Source organism: Dioscorea cayenensis, chromosome 7, assembly GCF_009730915.1.
Source record: "Dioscorea cayenensis subsp. rotundata cultivar TDr96_F1 chromosome 7, TDr96_F1_v2_PseudoChromosome.rev07_lg8_w22 25.fasta, whole genome shotgun sequence".
Taxonomy (NCBI): Eukaryota; Viridiplantae; Streptophyta; class Magnoliopsida; order Dioscoreales; family Dioscoreaceae; genus Dioscorea; species Dioscorea cayenensis.
Genome location: NC_052477.1, coordinates 23,964,945 through 23,970,489, shown reverse-complemented (window position 1 = coordinate 23,970,489; position 5,545 = coordinate 23,964,945). Strand labels below are relative to the sequence as shown.

The following is a 5,545-nucleotide window of genomic DNA, read 5'->3' as shown; positions in this document are numbered from 1 at the left end:
CTCCCTCTTGGTGATGATGGGTGCTCGTTTCCCACAAGGATCGTCGCCGGGAAGATAGCCGGAAGGCCTCAAGATTGTGTGGTGGCGGCGGCCCAAGAGGCCAAGAAGAAGTCTCCCCTAAATGTCTTCCAAGATCCCTAACATACCCTCCAAATGGCCTCCATCCCGAGTGCCATGCCACTCGCTATGGAGCTCAACATTGACACTATTTGCGGTAGGCAAATTCCATCAAGTAAATATCTTCTATTATAGCTACAGTGACCATCCCGGGCTCCATACCGGGCACCATTGAGGCCGTATGCCATGATTAGATTCCTGACTCGAAAACTCCCCAGATACTACAGTGGTAGCTACAGTGATTTTGCTACAGTACCAATGCTGCGGTCTCCAGCTACAGCTTTTACTGCAGGAAATACGCTACAGTACTGCGACATGGTTTTTCTTCTCTTTTTCGCCCGAATCATATCTTCATGTCTTCCATGGCGTTCCCATGCCCTGAAAAGCAAATAACACACGATTAAGCACAAAACGGGCATTAATTCTAATGAAAATACATGCTAGAGATAACAAATACATATACTAAAATACATACATTTAGACACTTATCAAATACCGCAAGTATATTGACCATGAGCTTGCCCATAAAGCAGGTTGCAAGGCATCCAGAGAGGCCTCACTGCCTCCCTTATGCCACAAGGCAACCGGTGAAGCCCCACGGGTCTTGGCCTATATAAAGGGGTTCTTGGAGCTTCTAGGTCCTTTTCTCTCCTCTCTTGAAGAAAAGAGTTGAGACTTCTTCTCCTTTCTTGAAGAAGAGTTTGATTAGAGTGTAGAGAAGCTTATCGGTAAGTTGGGTTATCTTCTTCTCCTTCCTTTTTCTCTCCTCTCTTCTTGTTAAGATTACTTTATGATTCTTAGTGAAAAAACTTAGTTTTTGGTTGGATTCAAAGAATAGAAGTAGTTGGAAGTTGTAAACCTTGAATCCATTGAGATTTGAGAGAGATCTTTCATCTCTAAGTTTAGGGTTACTGTAGCACCGAATCAAGTTGAGTTCCTTTTGTTCTTCTTGTTGGTTTTGAGGATTGTGAGAGTTCCATTCTTGTTAGTTCTTCTAGTTAGAGTGCTTAGAAAACCCTAGAAGCAATTTCTTCCTATTTTGAGAACATTTTTCTTCTTTTTAATTGGTTGTGCTATTGTTAATTGTTCTTGCTTTTATTGGTTGTTTCATTGCTTCTAGGAGGTGAAACTTCAAGCAAAGGAAAGTATATTGTAGACAATTAACCCTAGAAGGTTTAGCTCACCAAGTTTGTGAGAGGGATTTTATTAAATCATGGACTATATATCATGCAAATTTTTGAATATATAAATTGCTTACCTTTGAATGATAAACTTTCTATTTCTAAAACTTTTGAAATGTCGTCCATGGGGTTTAGAAAAAATGATGATTTATAATTTGGCTTACTTCATGATTATTAGAAAAGATCATAAATATATATATATATTGTTATTGTGGTTTGAAAACTCTATGTTTTGGAATATATGTTTTGAATAGTGTATTTTCAAGAGAATTGATGTTGTTCTTATGATGACCAAAAGGTTTGTGTAAATCAAATTGAATCTCATCATGATGATGACATATTTGAAGTATATATGTTTTCAAAGTATACTCTTGTATGATGTTCTTAATGAAAATGGTTTCATAAAAATTGTTGTAAGCAAGTCATGCACTCTTGAAGTGAGATTGGCATTTGTGAACACTTGTGATCTCTTCGTGAGACTTATGCTTTCCTATTGATGTTTATTCAAAGCCTATGTACTAGACTGTTATTTAAACATTTTGATGGTGACATGGGAGCCAAGCTCCAGTACTTACTGCAGTAAGAAGTGGATGGTTTCCACTGGTCGACCTGTTTAGAGGTGGCATGGAAAACCGTCAAACCGGTTATGCCATTTCAGGTGGGAGCGTAGAGCCCTGACTTCGATATAGTTGGTTATTCGGAGTCACCACACGAACTTCCCAGTGACCAACACCAAGATACACGCATCTTGGTGGCTCTTGACCTAACCCCGGGCATGGTTAGCAAGGGAGGGTTTTTTAGGCTATTTATGATATATTCAATTGCCTTAACTGTTGAGTTATATTTTTTTATAACCATTTTGGACTGAGTTACTACACAAATGTATGAATCTGGACTTCATACTTGTATGGACTTCCTGATGATTTAAAGAGTTTTATCAAGCATTTCATTGATGCAAACTTAATTTCTTATTTCACACTTGCTATTTAAAGTATAACAAATATTTTGAGGACCAAAATATATTTTTGAGATTGTATTTTTAATTTATAATGTATGAGATATAGATCCATGTTTAGCCACTCACTGAGTAACGTAGTTACTCATCCCCTCTTCTTTTCTTTCCCAGGTGACAACACAACATCGGGATTAAAGCATGAAGTGCTTGGCTGAGTTTGTTTTGTGTTTTCTTAAGCTATGTGTGATACTTAAACATTTTGGTATGTATTAGATGGATCCACTAGGATGTTATCAAACCCTAATGTGTATCTTCCTTCTTTGGATACTTTTATATGTCAGTTGGTTCATGTTGTGTATGAGAAGTACACCCTCTATTTCGAGTTGTTATTATCATTGTCATTATGAACTTCATGTTATGATTATCTATGTGTCATATCTTGTATTAAATGGATGAACATGTGTAGGAATAATTGTGTATGGTGTATTGTTAAAACATTTCTTGATGTTATAGCGGTTTTATACAAGGAACAGGTTAGTCTTACGGCGATCTAGGGTTGAGGCAGGTGTTTGACCTTTCCTAGGTTATCCTGGCAGTATGTCACATGTGAGACCCGTGGGATAGGGTGTGACATACTTTAGTGTATCAAAGCTCTGGTTTAGTGTTAGGCTGAGGTTTAGAGAGCAAAATCTAGTTCTAGAGTCATGATAAGTGCTTGTGTGATAAGAATGCGAAGTATTCTTTCCTTATGTTGAGCATTACTTTTATCAGGTTTTAGCACTAATACTTGTGCATTTGTGTTACTTTCATGCATATAAGGTTATGAAGCCGAATGTTAAAGAAAGAAGCCAATGTAGATCATGAACGTACTATTTGGAGGAAATCTTGAGAATGATCAAACGCGAAGACATAAGTCACCAATGAGGCTGTTTATTGAAGAAGCAAAACAATCTACGACGTAATCGAGTGTCCGTTTATGTTACCTCAATGAAAACATGGATTCGGGAGTGTTTCAGGCTAGTAATGTAGCAAAATACTGTAGCAATTTACTATAGAGGATACTGTTCACAGCCAGCCGAGAAATTGAATTTCAGAGAATCCACGCTGGCGTGTGGAAATTACCCACGCCGGTGTGAAAAATCCACAAGGGCGTGTGGATGCCCGATTCTAGCCCTTTAAAAGACGGTTTTCAGCCCTATTTCAGCATTCTTTTCTCCATCTTTTCCCCAAGTTTCAAGAAGGTGGCGGCTAGGGTTTTGAGAGGTATTGGGGAGGTTATTGGGGCGGCGGATAGGGTTTTGGAGAGGTTCTACAGCTTCGATATCGCTCTCCACTTGGAATAAGGTTATTGGGGAACCTTTCGTCAGCACCGATCCGGCGAGGTGTGCCCTAGGCCGGACAAGGTGACCTTTGGAGGAGACGAGGCCACTCCACAAGACCATCGACATGACTACCAAGGGGGTTTTCTATGGATTACTTGTTTTTACATTCGATTTCATTGTTGATTATAACTAGCTCCATGGAGAGCGAAACCCCCTAGTGTGTACTTGGATTTGTGAACCCTAGGATGTATTTGTTTCATTAAACCTTTTATTTTGCTTTCCTTAATTGATGTTTTAACTGAGTTCCAATCTCGAATGTTTGATTGATTGAATGCTCCCATAGAGTGACACTAGGGTTGAGAGTTTACCTTGGTAACCCTTGTGAGTGGTGACACACCGCGAGAGTTAGACAAAGCTAGATTGGAGAGGGTTGAGAGGGTGAGTCGAGAGGTAGCGGAGCGTCCCCTTTCCCGTGATTTATCCTACCTCCATTTCCTTGAGTTGTTTGCGGTCATAGTAGAGTGAACAGGCTAAGGGATGACCTTCCGCTGGGGCTTAGTTGCAAAGGCAATGGAGTGAAGCGTCGAAGTGATTTTAGCACCTAGGGCTTAATTGTGACTAAGGACCTCTCACCTGGACCAAAGGGTTAGGTCTACATCTAGGAAGAGGGTTTATCACTTGGAATCCCTAGAACTCCATGCAATTCTATACAAGTGCGAGGTATTGAGATTGTTCGATTTCTCCACCGGGACATCATATAGAGTTAGTCATAGTTGACCTTACTTGTGCTTCTCTTTCTTGTTTCTTTTATTCTTGTTTACACTACATCTTATCATCACAATCATTATTTATTTTCACTTGGTTAAGTAGAAATTTAAATATTCTTATTCCCTACTCCCTGTGGATACGATACCCCACTCACCTGAGATTATGACTTCGAAAAACCCTTGCACTTGCAGGGGTCCTTGTCAAGTTTTCGGCGCCGTTGCTGAGGAGTAGGCATTTAGAGATACTTTGCACTTTGCTTCTTAGCTATTCATCATTCATTCTATTTTACATTTTCTTCTTCTATCATCATTCTGATTTTTCTTTTCTTTTTGGTTGCAGCTCCAGGTTATGACCCGAGGGAACTCTTCACAAATTGTTGAAGAAGATCCTGAGCTTGAGCGAACACTTAGAAGAAGGGGGAAAAAACCTATACAAGAACAGTCAATCCAAGCTAAAGTGGAAGGTCAAGTGTCAGATAATATGGCAAAACAGAATGAGCAACAGAGAACACTTTCTGATTATGCTAGACCCTCAGTTTTGGGCACACAATCGAGTATTGTGCGACCCCCAATTACAACCCCGAACTTTGAGCTAAAACTGACATTCATCCAAACGATTCAACAGTCAGCGCAGTTCAATGGTTTGACCGATGAGGATCGAAACAACCATATAGAGAACTTCTTGGAAGTTTGTGATATGCTGAAGGTTAACGGTGTATCAGATGATGCTATTAGATTGAGGGCTTTCCCATTCTCTCTTAAGGGAAGAGCCAAGCAGTGGCTTCATTCCTTGCCAAAAGCATCCATTACGACTTGGAATAAGATGGTCGGAGTTTTTCTTGCTAGATACTTTCCCCCAGAAAAGTCAGCCAAGCTTCATAATGAGATATCATCGTTTGTACAGATGGAATTGGAATTATTATTTGAGACATGGGAGCGCTTTTATGATCTCTTGCGGAGGTGCCCACAACACAGATTTCCCGAATGGATGATCATTCAAACTTTCTATAATGGGTTGAATCCGAGTACAAGGCAATTGCTAGATGCCGCCATAGGAGGTACAATGGGGAATAAAACCCCGGAAGAAGCCCGATAATTAGTAGAAGACATGGCTATGAATAGTTATCAGTGGAATACGCGGGAAAGAAAAAAGGTCGCTGGACTTCACGAAATAGATTCAGTCACTTCCTTAGCGGCCCAAGT

General features: G+C 40.0%; 1 non-coding gene across 1 annotated transcript; it reads right to left on the bottom strand.

Annotated features, from left to right (window-relative positions):
• Nucleotides 1–5,213: 5,213 nt before the first annotated feature.
• Nucleotides 5,214–5,320, bottom strand: LOC120266137. Its single transcript, XR_005537980.1, has one exon. It is a non-coding gene; the product is annotated as a small nucleolar RNA R71 (small nucleolar RNA).
• Between the last annotated feature and the right edge of the window lie 225 nt (nucleotides 5,321–5,545).